The following is a 26,830-nucleotide window of genomic DNA, read 5'->3' on the forward strand; positions in this document are numbered from 1 at the left end:
TTCATGTGAGCCCTTATCTCAGACAACACCTTGCAAAGTTAACAGCTGACTTGGTGCATTAACTTATATTTTTCCAGGAAAAACTAGTTCCCAAAGGCTTGTTGGCATTACAGAAGCTACAAGAAGGCTTTGGCTGGAGTGGGGGTTAGGAGAGACTAACTTGTCTTTTTGCTGAAAATTCCAGTATTTAAACTCCTTTTAAAAGAGGAGAACCACCATGCTTGCCATTCTCTGCTGAACATCAGTGTAAATACAGCAGAATAGGAAGGACATTCCACTCTGCCTTGCCATAGTCTTCCAGGAGGCAGTAGTGGAAGTTGATGTCCTCTCTGAAGGCTTAAGTTTTCTTCTGCAGAGTAACTTCTCAAACACAATAAAGACCAACAGCAGAGCCCCATGTGTTCTGCATTACTTCTGTAAAATCTGATTCCTGTAAGCTTTTACTGAGGTACAAATTTTATGGAATGAGAAACTGCAAACTGAAAATTTTCAGTTAATATTAATAGCATTCAGGGTAAGGGTAGTACTTCCATGTTGTACAGACACACTGGCTAGCATTCAGGAATTGATCTGTAAGAAAAACTTACTGTTACCTCCATCTGATAGGGATGAAAACACTTTACTCCTTTTCCATCCTTATTCTTACCTTTGCTCAAGTGTGTGACTACCTGGATGCAGTGCAGGCACTGGATGGGGGACGTGGGGGCAGTAGGAAGCTGCTTTGCTCATCCCAGTTGCTGGCAGCACTAGGTTAGGAGTCCTGGAGCCAGGGTACTGAAGAGGGAGGTAGATAGTGCTTGGGGTGTGCTGAAACCCCCTGCAGCTCCAACACACAGGCATCCTTGCAACCTGGCGGTAGGGCCTAGGCATGAGGGCAGTTTGCATCTTTGAGCCACCCAGGCAGAATTGCTGCAGCTGTTCTTCACAGCAGAAAAGCACCTAAATTTTCAAACAAGGCAGGGTGCTGTTCTTACCCCACTTTCCTGTAGTAAGTGTTCAAAGACTTCAGTCTCCCACTTCCCATCAGGCCAGGGGGGAGTTTTCTCTTTGCTGTTGCACCAAACGTGGGCTGATGATCCATGTAAATCCATTAGGCTGGGATATGTCCCTGTCCAGCTTGGTGCTTTATGTGCTTCCCAAGAGAAAAGTCCTGCAACTGATCCAGCGTTTGTTCTGGTGACTCCCATCAAGCAAAAAGGGCCAGAAGTGACTCTGAGGAGATTGCCTGGACCCAAGCCTCAGCCACAGCTTTTGCCTCAGCAAAGCAGAACAGATTCAACCTGCTCCACCATTTGGTGGGTAGGATAGTCTCACTAGAAATTGAGAGTGAACCTGGCCTTTTTCATGTTGCAGAGATTACAGACCAGGTTTTCTACTACCTTTCAACATCCAGACTGATAAAATAAAGCGCAAATGAGCTCTCATGGAAAGTATTTTCTGTGATAATAACAGCTCTGGGCATGTGTAATATCTCATTTTTGAGCACTTGATAGGCATGAGTGTCAACAACCTTTCAGGACAAAAGGAATAAGGGGCTGATGTCCTGCCTGTTGCAGACTACTTAAGTCTTTCTCTGGAACTAGTTATTGAAAAAGTAGACCCAATGCTAAATGTAATTTCTTGCCCCTAAAGCAATGTAAGAGCCCTGGTTGGTGGCATCTGGCAATGTATGGCAAGGAGAGCCAGCTCCACTAGGGGATGGTGGGCACCCTTGGTGGCTCTGGGCAGAGACCCACAGCACAGTCTGCTTTTTGAAACGCACATTGACCTCTGGAGTTTGTGATAGTCTTTCAGATATTGCTCCCACTCTGGCACTAGCAACCTGGCTCAGTGTTTTCTGTCGTCTTTGCTTCACTCAGTAGATTAAAGAAGTGCCTGTATCAAGCACTGACTACAGCAAAGGAGTTATTCCTGGCTCTTCAGTGTTTGAGGTTACTCAGAACACAGAGAAGCTTGTGGCAGAGCTCTCAGTTCTGGGAATAAATAGAAAAAATAAATAAAAATAAATAAACCTAGTTGCCGAGGGGATAAGAAGATTGCAGGAAACCTCAAAAACCCACACCCCTGTGAGTGCAAGAGCACCCTCATGGTGGAAAGGAGAGTGGACAGTGGCTGTGTAAATCTCTGATCTAGGGGCACCAGCCTGATGCCCGTATATAATTACAGCGAGCTGCTTAGTGCTGAGCCAGCAGCTGACCTCAGAACTGTATTTCACATCCTAATAACTGCAGGCAGCAGCTGCACTAAGTGGGGCAGCCCCCACCAATGGCCAAGAACTTGTCCTGCCCTCCAATGAGCCCCACGAAGCTGCTCCTGTGGGCTTACATAGTGAGTGCCTCCAAATGTTTCCACAGTCAACAGTAATAATCCTCCAAATGACTGAGAATCCTCATGTTTAGTTTGTTTTGCCTCATGTAGCCAGAACCTTGTTTTCCTTTTTTTTTTTTTTTTAATTTAATATTTTTGCAAAACATGGAAACTGTTAGCAGAGACTCCACATTCCAAGCCCCTGGGAACATGTAGCCAATGCAGTTCTTCTGCCATCCAGCTGGTCTGCTTTAGTATACAGCAAAGATACTTCTCCCTCCCTCCCTCCCTCCCTCCCTCCCTCCCTCCCTCCCTCCCTCCCTCCCTCCCTCCCTCCCTCCCTCCCTCCCTCCCTCCCTCCCTCCCTCCCTCCCTCCCTCCCTCCCTCCCTCCCTCCCTCCCTCCCTCCCTCCGTCCCTCCCTCCCTCCCTCCCTCCTCTCTCCCTCCCTTTTTTTTCTTCCTCTCCTCTCCTCTCCTCTCCTCTCCTCTCCTCTCCTCTCCTCTCCTCTCCTCTCCTCTCCTCTCCTCTCCTCTCCTCTCCTCTCCTCTCCTCTCCTCTCCTCTCCTCTCCTCTCCTCTCCTCTCCTCTCCTCTCCTCTCCTCTCCTCTCCTCTCCTCTCCTCTCCTCTCCTCTCCTCTCCTCTCCTCTCCTCTCCTCTCCTCTCCTCTCCTCTCCTCTCCTCTCCTCTCCTCTCCTCTCCTCTCCTCTCCTCTCCTCTCTCCATTGTTGAACACACTTTTTTGGCTCAGAGTGCTCGCAGTTCTGTCCCAGCCAGAGGCTCTGGCCTTCTCTCTTGCCCTTCCTGTAGCAGCTCTTTTCAGTTGTTACATCAATAAATGAATCTGGTGCTTTCACTGATGCCATGCTCTGCTGGGTGGGAACATCTGTATTTTTTTAAGTGCATGGAGGAAATGCCTACAAGACTGCTCTGAGGTTCTGAACGTTCAGCTGTGAGGCTAACTTGCTCAGGACACTTTGGCTGAAGCCAGCTGAGAGCATGTGGGAAGCTGCCCATCATGGTGGTGGGGGCTGGCCTTGCTGGGCCTCAGGCTGCAGGGTGCTGCCTCACAGACTGACAGGGGCCTGGGCATAGCCACAAAAGCATCCAAGGAACTTTCAGAAAACTGTTGATAGGAGACCACTCATCCTAGCCCACTGGGAAACTTCCCAACTGGGGTCTGGGCCAAATCCCACCACTCTAGGCCCAGCACCTGTGATGAGAGCACTTACAGGGCTCATGTTCAAAGTCCTTTGTGCAGGTGCAGGGTCCCACATGAAAGTGGGCTACTGGGCACTTTGAGACTGCTCTGTTTTCCCATTAGTCAGTCATTTAAACATATCTTGTAAATTCTCAATCACCTTTAGGCACCCATGGAGCATGGAGACACTTGTGACTGACATCCCCATCTTGGTGGCAGTCACCAAGGACCCAATGCTGCGTGGAGATCGTGTCCTGCTGGGGCACACTTGGTGTTGGGAGGGCCCTGCTCCTGGCTAGGGCTTGCTTATACCAACTGCTGGAAGGGAAAGCATCCAGAGGATATAAATTTCCATGTCTGGAGAGGATGAACAGTTGAGTGGCTGGATAGAGAATTTTGCTGGTTCCCTAACAAGTATTGGAGATTTTAATTACAAAATCCTTCCACAGAGGTAGAGAAGCCCGGGTATTGCCAAAAATTTTTAAGTAATTTACATAGAATAGACTACTCTAAGAGACCCTTATTTGAGTGCAGTCACACATGCAGAAATAGTAAGTGCCAAATATAAAATTACATCTTCAGTCTTCATTTGGTCTCTTCATGCTCATGCATAATCCTGTGGATTTGAGCTTCAAGTTCATAGGCCTTGTCTTACTTACCCACCAACACTTCAGGAATCACTACTGCTCACTGCTAGAGCATTTCACATCTCCTGCATTTGTGTTTCCCGAGTTTATCTGCTTTCAGGAGTTTGAATTTTTAATTTCCTCTCGAGTACCCTCTGCTGTTCTTCATGGTCCTTTGCAACACCCCTGCAGGATGTGAGGTATTGTCAGCCCTGTTTGAAATGTAGGGCCATGGAGCACAGCAGTCAAGATCAGAAGTAAAAGGCAGTCCCAGGGGTTCATTGCGAAGGTGTTTAGTTTAGCACAGTGTACTTTTAAGGCACTTACTGATTTCAGGTCCAGGCATTTTCCCAGTCTAGATTTCAGATTAAGTCCCCACAAAATGAAGCTCACACAATATGGGGTACCAATGTAATGCACAGTTCAAGTGAAACTCTCAGCTTCAGCCAGGAAAGCTGTAGCACAAACACAGAAAAATCGCTGTCTCCAATAGTGTAGAGTTACCTTAGCCATAAGACTTTTCCTGTCTGCAGAATATCACATCCTTCATTCCATGTTCCCTCCTTCTGCACTAAGGGCAGCAGGGCTCTGGCTAACAGGCCCCCTCCCAACCCAGTCCAAGGCCATTCCCCAGGCCCACGAGCTGGCCAGAGGGAAAAGTTCTTGTGAGTTTCCGTCCACAGCAGCCAAACTCATTGCTTCTGGAAAGGGCAGTCCACAGCAGCCCCATCTCCGCACAGTGGTGTCATATTTTCCCCACCAACGCCTCAGCCTGACGTTTCGGGCCGGTTTCTTTCTCAGAGATGTATTGCAGCTGTCTCCCTGTGGAGGGTGATGTGAACTGCAAGGCAAAGGCAGCCGGCATGGAGCCTTTCTTCTGGCTGGTGGGTGCTTACCTGCGGGGAATGACACAGGGCGGATGGCATTGCTGCAAAGGGAGAGATGCCGCTTTCTTCAAGAACTGTCCTGCAGTTACTCTCTGTTACTGTCAGCGAGACTGGAAGATGTCTCAGACTTGACAGACAGCGTATAAATACATTTTCAGGATGGAGAAATGTGGTGGGTTGAACTCGGCCAGCAGCCAAGCACCTACAGAAATTCTTGCTTGTCCTTGTTACTACCAGTGAGATGGGGGACAAAAAAGAAAAACCAAAGAAAGAAAATTGGTGAGTCAAGATAAGCAGTTTAATCGGTAAAACAAAAAAAAGGCAATCACGCACTATTCCCCACAGCCAGACGGAGGCCCACCTGGTGTCTGAACAATGACCACCATGGAAGCCTTCTTCTTCCTTTACCCCAGTCTTTATTTCTGATGACTGAGCTGATTGAACATTACATTGTAGGGTACGGAATAAATATCCTGGCCAATTCAGGTCATTTGTCCCAACTGTGTTTCTTCCCGTTCTCTTTCCTACCCTCAGTCAGACTTGTTGAGGGGTCAGAGTGGGAAACAAAGAGAATCCTTGATGCCTTGTAAGCACTGTTCAGTCAAAACATCAGTGCACCATCAATATTGTTTTAGTCACACATCCTAAGCACAGCACCCCCAGGGCTGCTGTAAAGACAGTGAACTCCATCTGGGCCAGACTCAGCCAAGAATCTTGCAGAAATTCAGATGAGGTTGTGTGTCTCTGTTACTGGCAGTGGGGTAGAGGCCAAATACAAGATCTGAGAATGACCCAGATACAAAGTCCATGTTTTCCAAATTAAGGGGAAGGTTTGAAGCCCAGATCTCCCAACTTAAGACACCTTATAGACTTCATGGGTGTCCAAGAAATGTATGAGCTAGAAGGTCTCTGCCCTTTTATACAACCGCCTTTATAATATATAGAAAAGTGAGTAATATGGGAAGGTTTTGCTATCTGAAGTACTCCATGTGCAGGCTAGGCTTCCATTCCCATCTCAAGCTTTATTTAACTACTGCAAACATATCCTGGCTTCTTCCTGCTGTAAACCATTACAATCATATTTTAAAGTTCATTTTGCAAATTGGAGATGTTAATTGCAAACATACTTTCTGCTCCAGCAGTCCTTCTTTGATGATGCCTGCTGGAGTGCATGACAGGTTTGCTCCTGACTTTTCCTCTCAGCTCTCAGTGCTCTACAGCTGGGTGGCCGTGGAAGTGTGTTTCTGTACCACACAAAGTACTTTCCCTGATCCTTTAGGCTAAAAAATACTGGACTGTGATCTAGGAGGGGTCTGGACTGGGAAATTCTTTCATTGGTAGGGTATGCTTCTATCATGGCCAAATACTGTTCAGTATTCAGTTACTCTCAAAATGAAAGAGATTTTTTCTTATATGTTAACAGAATTTCTTGCTTCTCATTTGATGCCCATTGTGTCTAGCCTTTCTCCTGGATACCACTGAGGAGAGCCTGGCTTTTTCTTTGGTATTCCTGCCACCAGGTATTTATGTGATGGAAATTGATGTGATCCCCCTGAACCTCCTGTTCTCCAGGCCAAAGACTCCCAGCTCTCTCAGCTTTCTCTACTTGAATTTCAAGTACTCCAAGTTCTTCATTGTCCTCATGGCCGTTGGCTCGACTTGTTCCTGTATATCCATCTCTCTCTTGTTCTGGGGAGCCCAGAACTGGACATGGCATTGCAGAGGGGTCTCACCAGGGCTGTGCAGAAAGAAAGGATCACCTCTTCCAAAAAGCTTAGCTTCATCATATTAAATTATACTGACTTGTCATAAAAAGGATCCATAGAAAGTGGTGGCCTGGCAGATGGAGGGGAAGTAAAGTCCTGAGCTCTACAACTTAAGAAAAGCCATTTTGGGTCAGACCAGGGATCTGCCTGGCCTCCTACAGAGATTGTTGGGGAAAAGGGCATAAGAAACAGTGCTCCAATTCCTGAAACAGCCTTTGCTTTGAGGCAAAGAGAAATTCAGGAGCTTTTTGAGCCAGTGGCTTAATCCAGACCCTTGATGAAGTTGTCTGACTTAAGTAGTTTTGTATTTTTAGTTTCTAACAGAGTGTATTTCATAATATGACAGTATACTAGGGAAGAACATTGCCTTTTGATTTTATCCTTATTATCTGATCCCTTTGCTGACTTTCCAGGAGTTCTTCTGTTATGAAACCTAGTAAATAATCACCCTGTGCTCAAGTCCCTCCATGTTATCCCTAATTTGACAGATTTCCCTCCCCTGGAAGTGTTCAAGGACAGGTTGGATGGGGCTCTGAGAATCTGGTCTAGTGCAAGGTGTCCCTACCCACAGCAAGGAGGTTGGAACTACATGATCTTTAAGGTCCCTTCCAACCCAAAACATTTTGTGAGTCTGTAATTCTCTACACACTCTCCTCCAGCACGTTTGCATGTTCCAACATCTATAGTGCTTTCTCATCAGGAAGTCATCCTGTAACCCTAATAATCCTCATCCCTCTACTCCTCATTCTAGTTCTGCTATGATCTATTTAAAAGAAGGTGACTAAGAATACGTGATCTCCAAAACATGTGCATTGGTGCAATACAGAGTGACATAATGAGAACTCCTGTTTTGTGCTCAAAGTAAGTAAAAATATCCTAGCTACTTTTTTGATCACTGCTCAGTACTGGGATGATATTTTCAGAAAGTTACCCAAAGCGACTCAAAGATCTGTTTCCTAAGGACAAATAGCTATGAGTTATTTTTTCCCCCTACTTTGCCGTCACTGACATTAAATTTTCATTCCCCGTTTGATCACCCAGTTATCTCGGAACACAATACCCTTCTGCATTTTTGAGCTCAGCATTAATATCGATTGCCCTTTTTTCTATTGTCAACCTGCTGGACAGCCTTGGCTAGGTCCCTGGGGAATGTATTGAATGGTAAAGTCCAATGTATGAATACTTGTGGCAGCCCATTGACAGCTTCTTTTCACAGTGAAGGCTCTCCATTATTTCTATAATTTCCTACCTTCTAGCTTAAAACTGGGAGAACATGACCTTTGTATCTCTTAGAAATCTGAAGTTATTGATACACATAATATTTTGACAAAATCTTCCATCTGCACCACCATTACGCACACGGCTTTTATAATCCTATAGATGTTTCCACCGCATCCATGAGGTGTGACTTCCCTGGGAAAAAATGCATGTGGAATCCAACCCAGCACAGCTGCTCTCACAGTTCCTCCTGATCTTGCCAGGTAAAAACATTAGTGTTATTTATCTCTAGATTTCAGCATCACCCTGGAGCCTCTTTTTGAGAGCCTCAAGTTATACCAACCTTTGTCTGTTCCTCTTACACCAGACGCATTGCAGTTCACAAATTAGCAGTTTCATGCTGAGTTGCTGCAGAGCTGCTTGATGGTTGCCATTCTGCCTTCATACCTGTCAATGTATTGATTTGTTTCAAAGCCTTTTCAGTTTGAGATTGTTCTTCATCTGTCTCAGGGGGCTCCTTCACCTTTTCCTTAATAAGCTGCATTCATCTAAGCTTTTTCTTATTTTTGCTGAGTAATCTTTCTACTTCTTGACTATCTCACTTCAAGTTGCACTGAATTTCTGGCAGACATCATGGTTTGGATGTGCCTGAAACTGTTTTTTATTGGCAACTTGCCACTTGAAAAGGTATTTGAATCGTATCATTAGATATCTACTTTTCAACTGCCAGATTTTCCTACGTTTCCCATTTGGATATGACTTCTGTCAAAGTCTAGTAGTTCCTTTCATTGTCCCTTTAAACTTAAATGGTGCTTTCTGTGGGCTTTTTCCTTTCCCTTTCCCTTTTCCTTTTCTTCTTTTCCTTTTCCTTTTCTTCTTTTCCTTTTCCTTTTCTTCTTTCTTGAAGGCTTTTCAGCATGATAGTGGGCAGTTCTCAGTTTAATATGGTGTCACGGTTTAACCTCAGCTGGTAACTAAGTGCCAGACAGCCACTTGCTTGCTCCCTGCCCCCTCACCCCTGGTGGAATGAGGAGAAGAATCAGATAAAGTAAAACCCAGGAACTGAGATAAGAACAGTTTAATATTTTAGATAATGTATAAAATACTACTACTACTACTACTACTACTAATTATTATAATGAAAAGGAAGATTACAAAAAGGGAGAGAAATAAAACCCAGGAGCAAAAAGTGATGCGCAATACAATTTCTCACCACTCACTGACTGATGCCCATCTGTCCCTGAATTGAGCTCTTCCCCTCTAGGTCAACCCCCCCCCCCAGTTTATATCCTGAGCATGAGGTTCTGCGGTGGGGAATATCCCTTTGGCCAGTTTCATCAGCTATCCTGGCTCTTCTCTGTCCCAGCTATCTCCTCAATTTCAGAGCATGAGACACTGAAAAGTCCTTGCCTCAGTGCAAGCACTACTCAGCAGCAACCAAAACATCAGTGTGTTATCGACGGTATTCTCATCCTGAATCCAAAACTCTGCACTGTACCCGATACTAGGGAGAAAATTAATTCTATTCCCACATGAAACCAGGACATAAAGTGTCTCAAAAAACATCTTTGTGTCTAATCAGCATTTTAATTTTTCTGGCTTCTAGGGTTTGTTGTCGTTTTTGGGGGTTTTTGGTGTGTATGTCATGCAGCTGGTATATCCTTTCCACCACTAACCTCTCCACTTTCCTCACAGGCTGTAAATTACTTGTCTCTCTCTTTCCTTTGCAAGATATGTTTTCAGCTTCTCTCTTCTCTAACCCATAATTCTCTAGCTGCCTTTTCCTCTGTAGGTAGTAGAGCTCCTATGTACCTGACTGAATTTGGAACAATTGCTTTGAACTTCAAAATACCTCTTTCAGACATGAAGAAAAGCTTTCAGATTAAAGTTTGTCATTTCCCCCCAACTTTATTAGATGGACTAATAAAACATAGGACTTCTATCCACAGACCTTGACTTACTGTCATCAGATGAACAAGCACTGTAGGTGCTCCCCACATGGGCTGACAGGGAATGGCTTCACCACCATGGACTGTCCCACCTTCCCCAGCCAGGGAACAGGGCAGGCTGTCGTGGAATGACAGATGGAGCAGCCCCAACCCAAGGTATCAGGCACCTCCATGGGCAAGCAGGTGCCTGATGCAGAGGGTGTCTACTCTGATCAGGAAGAACAAGTAGAGGAGGCCTTTCACAGTCTCCCATTCACTGGCTCTGGTCCTCACAGCAGACTGTAACCATACCAATATCTGCAGGAGGAAGAGCACAGCCTTGGAGGTTCCTGAAGAGCATTGATGAAATCATCCAGACCCAAGGGATAAAGGAGCCAGTAGGGAAGAGGTGCACTGTTGGACCTCACACCTACAAAGAAGGGAAGGCTCCCTGAGGATGTGAGAGTCAAAGGCTGCCTTGACTGCAGTGACCAAGAGATGGTGAAGTTAAGTATCTTGAGAGGAGACAGCAGGGCAAAGACCAAGATCCCAACTCTGGCCTTTAGGAGAGAAGACTTTGGTCTCTTCTGGGATCCACTCGAAAGAGTCCCATGGGATAGAACCCTAAAGGGAAAAGAGGTCTAAGAAAGCTGGTTGATATTCAACAATCACATTCCTTATGCTTAAGAACAATCCCTCCTAAAGAATAGGAAGTCAGGCAAAAATGTCAGGGGGCGTGTGTGGACTGCTAAGGAGTTCCTGAAAAAACTCAGACCTCAAAATGAAATATGCAGAAAGTAGAATTAGGGTCAGGTAACCTGTGATAAATGTAGAGACACTTTTTGAGAAAACAGACATGGTTAGGAAAGAGTCAAAGCCATCTGGAATTGACTCTGGCAAGGAATGTCAAGAGCAACGAGAAGAGCTTCCATAAATACATATGGGGCAAAAAGACTATTGAAAATGTGGGCCTGATGCTGAAAGGGGCAGGTGTTCTGGTGATGCAGGATATGGACAAGGCTGATGTACTTCATGTTTTCTTCACCTCAGCCTTTGCTAAAAAGACACAATTCAGGAATCCCCAGAGACCGGCATGAAAGATTGGAGCAAGAAAGTTGTACCTTCGTGGAAGAGAATCAGGTTGGAGAACATTTAAACAAGCTGGACATACATAAACCCCTAAGCCCCAAGAGGATGTACCATTGAGTGCTGAGGGAGCTGGCTGATGTCATGGTAAGGCTTCTGGTGGTTCTCATATTTCCATGCAAAACAACAGTCATCACAGGCTTCTCACAATAGATCAGTGTCCCTTATATTCCATATCATCAGCCTCCAGTTGAAGAGTTGCACTCTACTGCTTCAGACTTAGAGATATGTTGATATTTAAGGTAAAGAATTACGTGGGTAAAATTCTGCATGAATAAACTCTGCATTCTATGCTCTGAATGAAGCCTGCTGGAGCTGTTATGAGGGTAAGAAGGAGAAGCAGAGGTGGTAGAAGTACTGCAGGATGAGAAAAGACAGATTGGTATAAAGGTTATAAAGGTTTGGAAAACTACTATTCTATGCATGAGACAAAACAAAGTACTGAACTGGTCTTCTACCTTCGTTCAAGCTCCTTTCCATGTACACAAAGCAATTTCAAATAGAGGATTTGCTTTGCATCTCTCAAATATTATTTCTGTTCATCCAAAAGGTCCTTCCCCAAATGCACTGTATATCACTGGGGACTGCTCTACACTCCAAATGTTTTTTTCATGTAATAAATACTTGACATTTAGAAAAATTGCTTCTAAATTTACACAGTGCAGAGCTCACAGTTTGAGATTACCCTCTAAGCACCCTGAAGTGCCAGGCGCATAAATAAATATCTTTGCAAATAGATTCTCATTTATTAGTTTTGAAAGAGTATTTTCACTTCTTGGAGATGGGTGATTTCTACAGGATGAAAGAAACACTTCTGGCTGAAAATTAATAGTAAGAAAATGCAGGAGAAAGGTTGATCAAAAAGGTTAAATTCTCTCCCTGATGTTTTGATGTTTTCTGCCTTTGTAATTTAAATTTCATAATAATAGTACTAAATGTCTAAACTGTCCAGTTGTGTTTTATGTCACAGCCAACCAAGAATAGATTAAGCTGTGTGAGAAACAGTAGCAAGAGATAAACTGTCATTTTCAGGGACAGGAAATACTGTCTGTCTGCAGGTCATGCATAGTCTCCATCATACAGGACATAAACAGACTTCAAGATGTACTATCTACTCCTGTAACTCTACTGGGAGATGACCAAGCATTATTGTCCCCTTTTCAGAGAGGGAATAATACAGGACTAAGTGCTTTGCTATAGAGAAAGCCAGGGATTGCTGTCTGCTACCACTATATAAAAATTGAAAAGTTCCCTACTTTTCCTGCATCTGAACTGCAATGCCTCACCTCATTTCCAGGTATTTGGAAAGTGAGAAAAGATTCCTGATGGCCATGAATTGCTTGGCACCCCTTCTCACTATCACCTGTGGATAATGCCTATGCTGCACAGGCTGGAGTACTGATGCAATTAATGGTGCCATGAAAGGATACAACCAGTAAGCAAGGTGATTTTTCCCTTACTTTTGCTGCCAAAACCCTAAATCTCTTGTTAAAACTCTCTGCTCTTGGGGGGGGTAGCATAACAGCACAGTGATAGATGGGATAAAGGGCCTGCCTGTGACTGCAGAAGGCAGCCCAGATGGTAACCCTGGGACAGGCTGGATAGGTCAGGATTTTCTTCAGTACAGACTGAGCCATAGCAACTAAAACCACAAGGGGCCAGGGATCCTTGGACATGTGTTCAAAACCCTTGAGCTCAGGGCCTTCAGCTCAGGGAGTGCCTGTGTTTTTGCATGAAGTCTGCAAGTCAGCAGCAGTGAAGACCCTGATGATTCCAGACTTTTGTTATGGCCTAGGTGTGCCAGAACATTGTTTTTTGGCCAAGTCAACACTTTAGTGAAGCTAAAGAACTTTGACACTTTTTCTGACAAATGACAGATGAAGCCATGTGGAACATATTGAGGAAGGGGGTGGGGGTGGGGGGGCGGTGTCCCTGTTAGCACAAAATTATAGTCTTACTACTGGTTACCTCTTCTCTGAGTGTGGGTACTCAGATTCAAGGGATACGCTGCCCAGTCAAGCTTCATGACATTCTCTCTATAGCATTGTGTTACACTGAGAACTGGCTTCCAGGTTACTGTTGCTTACCTCCAGGAAGGTCTCCATGGCTCCAAAAGCCCCTCAGACTCACAGTTACTTTATGCCTTGCTAATGAATTTATCCAAGCGAAGCAGTGAAAATCCCTAAGTGAAAGCTGTTTGACTTGCACTGCTAGACTGACAAACTAAGCTAAAGCCAAAGTACAATCGGATTAAACCACTTTTAATGTGTCTATTCAGGGCTGCACAACAGTTGGAGTATACAAATCCAATACTGATTTCAACAGTGAACATTTGATAAAGAGCTTTTACATTCTGATTAACTTTTTGTGACTGTGAAACTTGTTTTAGAGGTCAAAGAAATTAAGTTCACCAGCTTTGTTATTCACAAAGGCTAGTCTATACCTTTTCTCTTTTGGAGAATCTTTATCAACCTGATCTCATTATATGCTGTCTCTAAGGGATGTTATATAGTCTGCTACTTAGCTACTATTTCCCTGCTCACAAGGTGTAATGCCACAGGGTAATGATCAGGCCTCAATCAAGTCATGGCTGTGTATGAATAAGGAAGGTGGTAGCTCAGTCTAGGGTTGCACCTGCATTTCACCTACTCCCGCAGAGTAGATCACTGAACTATGGGCCAGCACACTGAACGTGATGGTCAAGTTAGTCACTCTACACTCCCTCCATAAACCAGGGAATCTAGGATTTATCACAAGCTGATTTAGACACCTAAAACAAGCTGGTTGAATTATACTCCATTTTTCTCCATGACCATAAAGGGAATCCACAGTGGTGACTTTGAACTGTAGCGATGACACCTGCAGTCAGTTCCATGGAAACCACCTTTGGTGTTAAAATGCATTTACTTCAGTTCACTGCTAGACTGTACAGCATTGAACTATTCAGCTGCTCCACATTCCCCTCTCCTTCTTTTCCCCTGGTCTGAGGTCACTTTGCAGTGATCTTTCATCTCAGCTGATCTCTTGCTGTCTGACTTTTGAAATTAATATCCTCAGTTAATCATTCAGCTCCTGCAGAGCACATACAACACAATCAGTATAATTACTTCATGTCATACCTCAGTTGTCACTTCACTTTAATGGACTGCAAGTAAGACAAACTTGAAAAATGCTCTAATTTAATGTTCTTAGAGTTTCTGTTTTAGACTCTTCTGAAAGATGGTAAATGTATTCAGAAAAAGAGATTTCATCCTAGAAATTATTATCTGTATTACAGCAAAGAAAATAGGGCCAACAGAGTTCAGAGCTCTATGATTCAGGCACTGTTGAAAAAACATTCAATGTAGATAGGGAAAGTGTAGGACATGATGAAACTGATCTAGTAAATGTAGGTGCTTATGATGTAGGAATTTATATATAATGTAGTCCCTGACTGTGAAGGAGCCTCCTGTACTTAAGGACCATGGGGCTTGGTATTAAAGTCTCCCTACCTTGAACTGGAGACTGTGGGTGGTGAGATGATGTTGCAGTGCATTTTGGGTTTTGCAAAGTTCTGCATGCTTTTGTTCCTTGCTTTAAAGTGGCTTGTCCCTTACCCCCATGTTAAAACCCCTGTTCGTTTTTCCTTAGTTATGGGTCCTGTCCATCATTCTGCAACCCTGCCCAGATGGCTAGAAAGTTCTAGTGGGGGGCCGGGGTGACTGGCAGAATCCATTACTTCCCTGCCCTTTATTATGTATGGCATGTTCTACTGACTGTCCTTTTGTTCTGGGTCACTCCCCCTCTTTCTGGGATTGGTTCTAGATTGTCCCCTGCCCTTTCCACACCTCCTGTACTTGAGCTGAAACCCAAAGGGAAAAACTCACTTTTTACGTGGGCCCTCTGGGTGAAATAAAACCACAGTTGAAACCCGCCTGGAAGTCCTCCTTTCTTCCTCACCATTGCCAGGTTTCTGCCTGAAGCCAAGTCCCATAATATCAGAAAGGTACCGAGCTGTACCCTTAAATGCAAGTTTGGTGAAAGAGCTAGCCAGATAGCAGCACCGAACATGCACAAGATGAGTCTCTAGCTATTTCCTCCTGTCACCTCACTCAGCTTTACAGCAAGGAGAGGTGCCCATCTACCTCCCACTCTCACCCATCCAGTTCTCCAACATGTCTGGCTTTTTAAAACAGTTATTTTACACCAGCATTTGAGAGAGAACTGTGAATTCAATATCAGAGCACTGCAATCTCCCATTTTAGGTCACTCCCTCTGCCACTTAATAAGCACAACCCCCTCATCCTTCCTTCATAACCTTTCTCCACGATGTATCTCACACAAGCATATCCAGAGTATCTTAAGCCTTTTCTCTTACTCTTCTACTCCCAATGCCTCAGAGAACATTGTCTTTTTTTGATCCAGCCTTGAAACCTTTCCTGAGAGTATAAGAGCTTTTGTTTTGTTTTGTTTTAAACAAACCAACTAATTTAAAAGACAGCTAGAGAAGAGTCCTGCTTCTCTTTTATGTCATAATTCAACTTCAAGACATTTATTGAGGCAGCATGCCACCACCCACCTCAACTCCTTCCTCTCCTATAGGTGACTCAGACCCATCATTTCTACCTTCGGGGCAGGAACCCGAGGGTGGGGGTTGGTAGCAACCCAGAGGCAGGAGCTGTGGTCGTGTTCTGTTAGAGGGCACACACAGTGGGAGGCTGCAGCCCACACCTGGTGTCCTGCTTGGGCTCACAAAAGGTTTTGCACGATGCATATTGTTCAAGAGAAACTATCAGTACTGAAGGGGCAGTTCAAACTGAGGGACCTTTACTGAGTGATTTTACTTTATTTAAAATCTACACCTAACAAAAGAGCAATTTTTGTCCTTACAAAGATTAAAAGCTAAACAAAAGGAACCAATGTCCCTGCGGGGCTGGATTTACACAAGCAGCACTGTACTTAAAATTCAGTCAGAATATTTTTGCCTTAAGTTTCTCAAATTACCTAATTAAAGTAATTTCAAATATGAAGGTTATTCCATTTCTAATGCTTATATAATTTTCCCAGCACATCCAGCATTTCTTCCTCCAATGACAGCAACAGTATGTGAGATCATGGACTAATTCAGCTTTGCTTCCCTGTGCTGTAGAAAACAGACAGCAGCTTAAATTCAGTCCTCACTGGGGTCTCTTTTTTTTTTTTTCCACTTACATGATAAAAGATCTGCAGCGCTACACTTAAGAGCTAATGCTTTCATTATGGTATCTCCATTAACCAGATGGTTTTATCTATCAGTCTGCAGTGGCCATGAGACCTTAACATTTCTATTTAGTATTAATTTGCTCTGGTGCAGAGTGAGGATGACACAGACACTTGATACAGGATGGAAGAAGCAAGCTAATACTTAGCCATGTATCTCAAAACTCAGGCACATTTAGTTACCAGAACATGGGCATACTGGGATCCTTGAAAAGGAGGCAATCTCTCCTCAACTTTTAAAATGCTGATGACTTCCTCAGCCCATTTATGTATTTTTCCAGCTGCTGGCTGGGGTGTGGCTGTGATTCCAGATTCCCTAGCACACTGCCATGGCTTTTAGCTTGTGGACTTTGGCCATTCTCCTCTTCTGGACTAAGCCAGTGCCCACATGTTGTAAAATCTTCACATGACACTTTTTGCCTAATAGAGAAAAGAGGAAAACCTAACCTGGTCTTGGACCATATAACTGCTCCTGGGAACATTCCTTCTAAAGCCCTTCTAACAGCAGAGAGCAGGTGTTTCCCACAGCAGGAGTGTCACCTTGATGGTAGGTGCTCTGCCCCTAGGAGCATGGTTTGAGCTTGGTGTGATCCAGAGGTACAGTGACTACGTGACAGGCATAACTTCAATGCACAACCACTTCCCTCCCACCCTCCTCTTGCCCAGCTGACTTTTCCCAGACTGCTCCCCTTCTAAACAGGGAATAACAGCAAGGCAATGAATTGTCTAGGACTGCACTCAGTTATTCTGTACTTGGACCAAGTCCTAATCACCTGGCAGTGATGCTCTTTCAACATTTAGCTGTTCATAAATATTTGAGAAGGCTAAGCTCAATCTATGACACTTTCCTCAGCAGAAATCACACTTCTGATTTAGAACCTGCTCTGATTATGGGGACACATTTGCATTTGCATCACTCATATATGCCATTCCAGCTTCCAGCACAGCAAACAAAAGAAACCCTTTGGTTCTGATCATCAGTGAGAGACTCATGCACTATGGGAAGGAGGCAGGCCACAAAGATCCAGATCTTAATTTTCAGGCAGAAGCCACTTGATGGTCCATGAGGCCAAATAAAAGCTTTCAGTTCTAAACCTCTGTTCTGTCTGCAATAAAATTTGGCAATTGCAATTCAGTCCCTAGAGGGCCCTAAAGGATAAGTCCTCCTCACAAAACAGCTGCATGTACATATTTGACCTGATTTAACGAGGCAGTCAGCTTCTATTTGAAGAAGTCACAGTAAGTGGCACAGAAGTTCTATGATCGCCTTCTGCACAAAAGTAAAAAAGTAAATGCTTGGAGGAGAAATTCTTTCTCTGAACTTTATCTGTTTGAAATTCATTCACTACAAGCATCTTTGTATGTGACCAAAACCTATATAAGAAAAAATCCTAACGTTAAGTTACTAAAATATGCATAGTAATCTATTAGATACACATTTATCATACATTTACTCATGGTCAGTATTTTGTTTAAAAAAACTTTTGCATCTCTTATTTAAACATTTTCCATTAATCATTGCTTTTGAAGCATTTAGTTATAATTTGAGATAGTTTTCAAATTTAAGAGCTATTTTCAGAGGAAGATGGTAACAATTGTGTTTTCTTGTTTGTTTCCTTTCCATGCTTGATGTTTCTTCAAGAAATAATTTTTGAAAGTATTTCAAGTCATTAGAAGTAACAGAAGATGAATAATTTTGCTGCCATTCAAGAACAGAAAATACTGAAATCACTTGGAGGTACCATTTAAGCAACAGATACTTACACATGCACCAGTGCCCCAATCCCCTATCCTTGCTTTTAAGCACAGCTTGCGTTTTTTTCTTGCACAATTTAAAGGAACTGTCCACATTTCTACTGTCAGTTGCTGATGCTGTTCCAGAGGATTCAGACCAATGCATTTTCTATGCTGCTGCCTCAGGAGACATATTTTTGGATGTTTAGTCTCAGGAATTCACAAAAGAAAAATCCCACCATAATTATGTCTAATAAGTCTTTATTTCGAAACATAAATTGCAAAAATATTCTATTACAGAACAGGTAGCAAGTACAGAATTCTAAGTATGCCTTGTAACAGTGAAACCATTGCCTCCTTGACAAAAAATCATCAGGCACTTAAAACATGAAAACAAAGTACAAATTAAACCAGCTGTAACAGATGACTCAACAATACAACTTCATCTTGGTTTTCTGTAATAAAAGCACACACACAGCTGAGGGGCTCCTGCCTCCTCCTAAACCCTGCGCAGAGACATTTCTATATTACGCTGCACACATTCTACTCAGACAATATCAAGTTCACATCTGAAAACATAAATAAGTTCAGCACTGAGAGAATTTGAGGAACCTTTTTGGAACAGCAGTAGCAGAGCCTACACTAGCAGCTTCAGAGAGCTTGGTGCATGTGGAGGAGCACAATTATACCAGCTCCACGGGGGAATAAGCTCTGCTTTGACAATCGCATTGGAAAGAATGGAGCTGAAATGAATGCAAACAATACACAATTTAAGAGACAACGAAACCTCTGGGCAAAAGCTATCATGGTAACTTTATGAAATTACTTTTTGACACATGGACCAGCCTCTGAAAAGAAAAGCCACATATTTGCCATCCCTGAGGAGCAGCCCTGTGTAGGACCTCTCCATTCACCTGTTTTGTCCCTTGCAGATCTTGAACTAAATCAGAAGCAGAGGTTGCCTCTTAGGCCTATCTTAGAAAGGTAAATCTAAGATGCAAGTGTCCAAATAACTAATGAAAATACTCCTCCAGAAATCAGTCAAATACCCTTAAAATTAATTTGGCTTGTATGACTGGTTTTTTAGGTGACATTATGTAACTTCCCACACACTTTACTCTGGTGGCTTTAATAAAGAAGAATATTCAAAATAATTTTAATTAGGTATTCAAAAGAATATTAACGTAAAGAATACATACGAAGTCACTATATAAATAGTACATATAAAAATGCAGAAATGTCAGCTGTTATACTTCAATGTCACAAGAATTCAAGAATGGTTTTGTATTTTAAACACTGACAATAAACACACCAAAGAGGAAGTGTTTTTAGAGAAACACCTCACAGACAAGCCAAGAGCAGAGAAGCCTAGCATGTTGTTGGCCTACACACTTACTGTGAAGAATCTCCTCTTGTCAGGGACCAAAGGGAATAGTGAGGAATTTAAACCCAGCAATATTGACAATAGGCTATCCTGTCACAACCATTTGCATGATTCATTCTGATGGGCTCTTGCTTTGAAACATGATGGCATCATTAAATACTTCCATCATGCATTTCGAGTTTTCTCCCTTGCTGGAGAAAAGAGGGATGAAACAAAGACAAGACACAGAAGTACCAGGTGTAGCAACAAACACTGATGTATTGCTGAAGGTACATCAGGATTTAGCAAAAGACAGACTTGAATGTTCTTTTGATGGCAACATGAGGATACCAATCCTTGTATTTCACAGCCAGACTATTTTCATCCTTAAACTGGCATCTGCCAACACCTGCCACCCAAAGGCAGTTATTGCTCATGCTCAGATTGATGTGAGCTCAATCACCACACATCACAGTACTACGCTAACTCCTTGGTCGGTGGCAAACTCAAGCTGATGTACTCCCATCGTGTTAAGCTCCTGCTGCACTGCTGGAATCTGCTGGACACGGAGAGCACACTGACAGGCTGCTACCCCTGTAGCTGTAACCCAGTAACCCCGGGTCACTCCCCTGGTGAGCTGCGTTCCCAGAATAGGAAGGTATTCTGAAATGTGCCCTTATGAAAGGAGACCATGAAATAACAGCAATAGTCCCTTTGTTTACTGGCATGCTGCACAGCGTTTCTGCTCTACTTGATCAGAATGATAATTTCGAGCCTATTAAATACTTTATGAAAATCTGGAACAAAGGTTAATAAATAGAAATCTGCTCACTTGTTGTATGCTGTAGGTGAAAAGCCTTAAGAATTTCCCCAGAGTATCCTGAGAGATTAGCAGCATTTGACATTTTTCTGTCCAGAAACTCAGAGAAGAATGATCCTGCCTAGAATGACAGAATTCAAAAAAAACCAGTCAGGCCTTCTAAAGTAACTACATGCCCCCTTGACACTGTTGTTGGCTAGCAGATCTAGAGATTAAAGAGATCTGCTGCTGAAGTACCACAAGGTGAAGGATTACCCGGCTTTGAATATTTTAAACTAAGATATGTTTAACTAAAAGGCTCATGTGCAAGACATCTACTGCTTCAAAGCATGCAGCAAGTGGCTATCAGCTGTTTGAGATAGAGCTGTTTCAGAATAAAGGGCTCCACAGAATATTCCTTGGGTTTGATCTCACAGACTCCTGTATACAGGTAAATGTGTACTTTGCGGACCTGAGGGTCTCTGGAGGAGCTACTGCATGGATATTCAGGACCTCCCTCTACAAATTTGCCACAGGAGAACAAGTGACAGGACAAAAAGAGATCTCTAGGTCAAATGGATCTAAACCTAGATTCCTGTGTTAGGCTGCAGCTTCACCATGGAGCCTGTGCAAGCTCAAGGCGTACGTGATCAATTAACCCAGATGAATTAACTGACCCAGATATTTGCACCAAATAAAATCAACTAATATCTAACAACAGGAATATTTTGATAGTAATTTAGAGAGCCACCAAAGGTCAGAGGTCACCCAGATAATTTAGTTTCTTTTCCTGAGTCACTCAAGACAGAGAATTTCAACTTTTGTCAAGCATGGTGGTATGTCAGTCCTCTCATTACTGTACAAAGGAAAGAGAATCAAAGTGAGAGTAACTGGTCTCAATGCCCCCCTCAGGCCTCGTTCACCTCTGCTCTCTGCAGAGGCTGTTTTAGAAGCTGGGGTTAAAAGAGGCTGAAAGCAAAGGCATGCTGATTAACAAGCAAGTTTATGCAAGTTTACTATCAGTGATCTGAGAATTTTTTCTGCTTATCATTTCTGAATCTGCTGGGGTCACCAGCTTGTTAAAATGACCATAACGAGAAAGAGAGAAGGGTGAGCAATAATCAGCAGCGTAGGAACCTAGAGTTCTTAGTGCAGATCTCTTAAGCACCTTCTGGCACCACAGGGAGTGACAGGCTCTGGCCCACCAGAACAGCTGCTGTGCTGCCAATCACCCTTGCAGGGGTCCATCTCTCCCTTCTGACCAGGCAGACCTTCAGAGATGTTACCTTCTGAACTTGGTCAAGCTTTCAGGGCACCACTGGGCCTGTCCAACAGCTGTCAGATAACAAAAGGCACCTGTTGTGTCCCTACAATCCCACCTGCACAGTCTTACCCCCTCCTTTGCTTTGACTGTGAAATTCCCGTCTCTTGGCATGAACCAATTTTCTCATTTTGTTGCCATGGGAGGGTTTCCCATCTCGGTGTGCCAAAACAGCTCCATGTGGGACAGGCCAAGGCCAGACATGGCATGAAGGGAGGGGTGCAGCACAAGAATGGGGACTGGACCTTGCAGCCATTCCATTTAAGTCACCATGGAGCTACAGACCAACTTTAGCACCTCCAGTTAGGCAACACGAAAATCACACCAAGCTGCCTCCCTTGAGGTGTAAACCCAGTCATTTACAGCATGTTTCACTAAGCTGCAAGCACAGCAGTGTTTGATTCACAGTCACACAAACTCCCTAACAGACACTAAGCAGGGTTGCATAGCACCCCATAGGGTAAAGACAAATAACCAACTCAAGGCAGCACTGGATCCTGAAGGAGGAGGCAACATTAGAGATTCAGAGGAGAAAAAGGAATAAAAACAGCCAGGCAGGCTTTAATCTAATGATGCTGTGATGCAGCTGGGCAAGGACATCGTCAGCTTCTGCAAAGGTACAGTGGAAATATTAGCACACTGTCAGTGCTTCTATCTTTAGAAAACTATTTGATCTCAATATTCATTCCACAGCATGTGACAGCATTGGAGGCCCACAAACCCTAAAAATGAATATTCTTGATGTGAAATGGAGGGAATTCAAAGGTCCTTACTAGCCTTTGGTCAAGAATCCTTAATCCAAACTGATGTTGGCTCAGTCTTGCAAAAGTGACATAAACATTCCCAGCCAGGTACAAAATCCATTTATTAACCTGGCACAGGTATAAAACAAATTAGAAATAATGTATTCAGCTACCCAAGAAAACATATTTTCCCACAGTGAGTGTACTTCAGCAAGTCTTGATCAATCTGATGGTACCTTGTGATGCAGAAATGCCACTATTAACTTGCCCAGCCCATGCCTGAATTAACACGACCCAGCCACCCAGCACAGAGCACCAGTAGCTATAAGAAAGCTGAGTACAATGTCTGCCCTCCTGGAGAGTGAAGTGGATGCAACCAACATCTCATTCTGGCTCATGTCTGGAGCAAGGCCTGAGGATCTTAATCTGAAGTCAAATAGACTATATTTTTAATCTATGGAGAGTTAAGAGCATTTGTAGGAGAGGGAAGAAAAGGTCAACAACTCCTTCAAGCATTTCTTATCAGCCCTGTGTTCCACCTAAATCACTGAGAGTCTTGAGAGCATGGAAGATCAGGTCTTCAAGTCATTGGCAAGTTTAAACTTTGTGGAAACAGTGGTAAAAAGTCAGTGGCTATCCACACTACAGAAATTTCCATTTGCTCTCAACTGTGAGTACTACATCACACTCCTTCAGTTAAGACCTCTTTTCATCAAGGAAGCCAGAATACGTTTCCTCCTTTTGGCTAATCCTCTCTTCAAATGTATTCTGATGATCTTTCCAGTTACTAATACACGTGTGTTTCAAATAATGTAGCTGCACAGAAATAGTTATGATGCACAGTAACTTCACCTCTTTGTGGTGTGTCATGGCACAGTTTACATTTATTCACTGCAGTAGTGCAACATGGTACTAACTAACAAACACTTTTGAAAAAAGTTGCTTCACTGCAAATGAATTTCATTTTCCCCTTTTCCCATCTACTTCACACAACCAGGTTTTGCCCCTTTACTCACACTGAGTAGTTAATTGAATTCAGTCAGAGCAATGAATGATCTTGCATCTCTATGAGCACATAGAGCACTTGCAATTGTTCTGGATACAATGTAAGAACCTGTAAAAGATGTATGAATTTTCCCCAAGACAAACCATGTAGCTGCTACACAGTCAAGATCACCTCACTGCTCTACACTAGACTGGAACAAGTTACAGTCCTTACATGAACACAGGTGTGCCTTTGTCTGTCTTTGTGAAATACAGCAAGGTTCTCCTCAATCTCAGCTGTTTGCATCACCCAAAGGACAACTACATCACCTTGCACAGCTTCTTTTAAAAACATTCCATGTGAGTGATTTTTAGGAGAGGTGATGCTCTTTTGGGAGCAAGTTTGCCTTTGATCTGTAACTAGTATGTTGCAGTAGGCAATCACCCATAGCATAACACGGATGCAGGTTCTTGCAGCAGCCACCTCTCTGTACATAAGCAGCAGATGCCTGTGGCCAGAAAATAGCAAAAATCTCACTTCTGGGGAAGAAAGAATGTGGATTGTGGTTCTGGGACTGGAACAGACCAGTGTAAATCAAACCCCTGTGCTCCCCTCTTCCAGTTACCAGCTGGTAATGCAGATGGACTCATCAGCTCAAATCTGCTGTCTTTGTTTCTGTTAAAGGCTCTACTAACACTCAGAGGTCCACACGTGTGTTAGTGGCATCAGTTATTGCCCCAAAGCACTATGCATTTTTTAAAACCCCTTATTTTCAAAAATTGACATTATTGCTGATATCTGCAGTCAGAATTTATGGACACTTCTGCTTGGGTAGGAGTAATATTGGATTCTTATATCATTATCCTGGAAATGGATCCAGATGCTGAATGTGTCTCAATCAACAGACCTCTAACCATAATGATTGATTCTAATACTTCCAGGAGTGTTTATGTGATTATAAAACTGCTGCAAGGTAAGCTTTCAAATATTACAGTACAGTAATGCTCTTATGAAGTATACATTTAAAAGGCTTTTCTGAACCTTATTTCATAAGGTCCAATTCATTTAAGTGGGAATTTTTTTTTGCAGATACAATCCTCCAAGAGTGGAATACTGAATGCTCTTTAAATCACTTATTTTGGGATTTAATGGTGCAGTAGCAAAAGGAATTTTAGTAAACAAAATACCTGATAGCATCTGACTGTAAAAGAAGGACACTATCTTTGAACTGACCATTCAAAGGACTCTCAAAAGAGTCAGTGAAACTCTTAACAAAATTTGGTTATTAAAATTTTTAAATTTTGTTTCCTTGCTTGCTTGGGGTTTTTTTCTGCAGTAGAACATATAATCATATAAGCAATAAAAGCTAGGGTACAACTGCTTGTCAAAGCTCCTGTAAATATTACAGTGATTCCTTCCGCTTGGCTGATATTTCACTTTCTCTTGTTGCAGGATGTTGCTCCACGTGTATTCTCGGACCGTATGGAAAACTTAAAGGACTACACAAGTTATAAATTAGGGGAATGTAGACAGTTTTCTCATACATCCTGGTGCAGAAAGGCTTGGGGTTGATGGTAAGAGGAACATTCTTCTAATAATGCTGAGTGCAGCTTCATTATCTGTAGTCATATATGAATACAAGCTATACTACATGAAAAGAAATTGAATTATAGGCTTGGTACCTGTCATCTTTCTAATGGAAATTCCATCTCATGTATCAGCCAAGACACAAAGCTAGAATAGAAAGGATGTGTGTCAAGTCATGCCCTACCAGGACTCTGGGGATTTTTAGTGTGGAACCAGGTTCACAGTCCCCAGGAGCTGAACTGGACCTTAGACAGGAACACAAGCAAGTAGAGCGGTTTATAAATAATTATAAAGCTCTGGTCCTTCATACACTTGTTTTCAGAATTAACATCACTCATATGAGTGATCCTATTAAATACACAGCATCATCTATTGCTCACAAAATGAAGGCCCATTAAATCCACAGCACTACTTACTGCCCACAAAATGAAAGCCCATAAACCACTTAACTACCTCTGACCCGAGGGATTTTCTCATCTGTGCACCTTGGGACAAACTAAGAATGACATGGCTCTGAATTTATCACTCTTCTGCAGCTCTTCTATCACTTCTCTCATTTAGACAAATGCCAGTATTTACAGGATGAAGTTCTTAATTGAAAATATTCACTGCCACCATACAGAGACTATTGCCTATACTATGTGATATCAACAAAACCAGAGATCTTATATCTTATGACATAAGAGACAGAGATCTTACAATCTTAATGATCCTCTAAGAAGCAAAACATGATGAATGCACATATTGCCACCATCCTGAGATTGTGCTTTGCTACCATTAAACCAACAATAAGGAATTTCAGGATTTTCCAAATAATTGTTACTGTGTATTTTAAAAAATGATCACTCAAAATTTGCAAATGTAGCAGTCACTGTGTGAAAAAATCACTCCCTTTTCTCCCCAAGTGCAAAATATTTCTCTATTGTAATAATGCAGTTTAATGCTCACATCAGATCAAATCCAACACCGAACTGCTGAGATACACATAAATTGTCTCCTTAGGATCATCCCCCTGAAATTAAAACAATAAAACATGTTATTGGTATTTCTTGCATAGTAGAAAAACTGCTTGTTATACTTGAAATAAGCCAATAGTTTAGTTTTCTGTGTATGCCTGGCACTTTATGCATCAGCTTTTCATCTGCATTTCAGGCTGGCAGTCTGTGAGATCTATTATACAGAATTCTCCTGACTAGGCTGGAATGCTCGTGCCTGGTCTAACTCAAGCATCTGCTCTTTCTAAAGGAGGACTCCTTCATTTGAATACCCCCAGAACCACTCATGCTTACCCCACCTGCTCCACTCTTCAGGCTTCCTAAGCTAACCAAGGCTAGGTCCAGCCAGTATCTTCATGGGGACACAATCCATTGCTAATTTGAATATGGATATGTTCTAAATTATATTATCTTAATCATATTTTTGAATCACCAGAGATTGCAATTATTCTGTTTCTTCAACAGGACATCTCTGCTGTGGAAAACCAAAACAAAATCCTTCTAGATATGTAAATACTTCTTCATTTGAATTGAAATCTAACATAAATTCTAATTTGATTTAATTTATACTTTTCTATTCTAGTAGGTTTTTAACCAAACCAGAAACAATTTATCCCTACATGTTTCATTACTGACATTATTCTTAACATGCATATTTAATTCACTGAATGCACGAGCAAAGTGTGTGCTTAAAAGCTGCACTGCAGGGATTCTAAGGCAGAAAACCTTTCTTTCAATATCTAATAATTTCACATTGGATAATACTCGCCCAAGTCAAGAATAGTCTGCAATTTGGCTGCCTGACAGGAGCCCAGAAGTGTCCTTTTTATAAAATGTGGTATAATTTTTCTCAAGGTAACTAAAAGTTAAGTGTGGGTTAGTTCTTATTTCTCTAGCTACACTGGGACACCACAAGCATAAAAGAATTTCAACAGAATTTAAGCTCATGTTGGTATTCTAAAGTTATAAATAGGTTATCTGTAACA

The 26,830-nt window shown here is 42.6% G+C and overlaps 1 protein-coding gene across 4 annotated transcripts in view; it reads right to left on the reverse strand.

The window, feature by feature from the left end:
- Nucleotides 1-18,301: 18,301 nt before the first annotated feature.
- Nucleotides 18,302-26,830, reverse strand: part of ST8SIA6 (ST8 alpha-N-acetyl-neuraminide alpha-2,8-sialyltransferase 6) — a 45,301-nt gene continuing 36,772 nt past the window's right edge. For all 4 annotated transcript variants that reach the window (XM_066198500.1, XM_066198488.1, XM_066198494.1 and 1 more), the window contains one exon: nt 18,302-25,861. The gene's annotated coding sequence lies outside the window, so the exon portion shown is untranslated. The remainder of the gene's footprint in view (nt 25,862-26,830) is intronic.

The sequence above is a fragment of the Chamaea fasciata genome, unplaced genomic scaffold (assembly GCF_029207755.1).
Source record: "Chamaea fasciata isolate MVZ Bird 193981 ecotype frontalis unplaced genomic scaffold, bChaFas1.0.hap1 SCAF_1, whole genome shotgun sequence".
Lineage (NCBI taxonomy): Eukaryota > Metazoa > Chordata > Aves > Passeriformes > Sylviidae > Chamaea > Chamaea fasciata.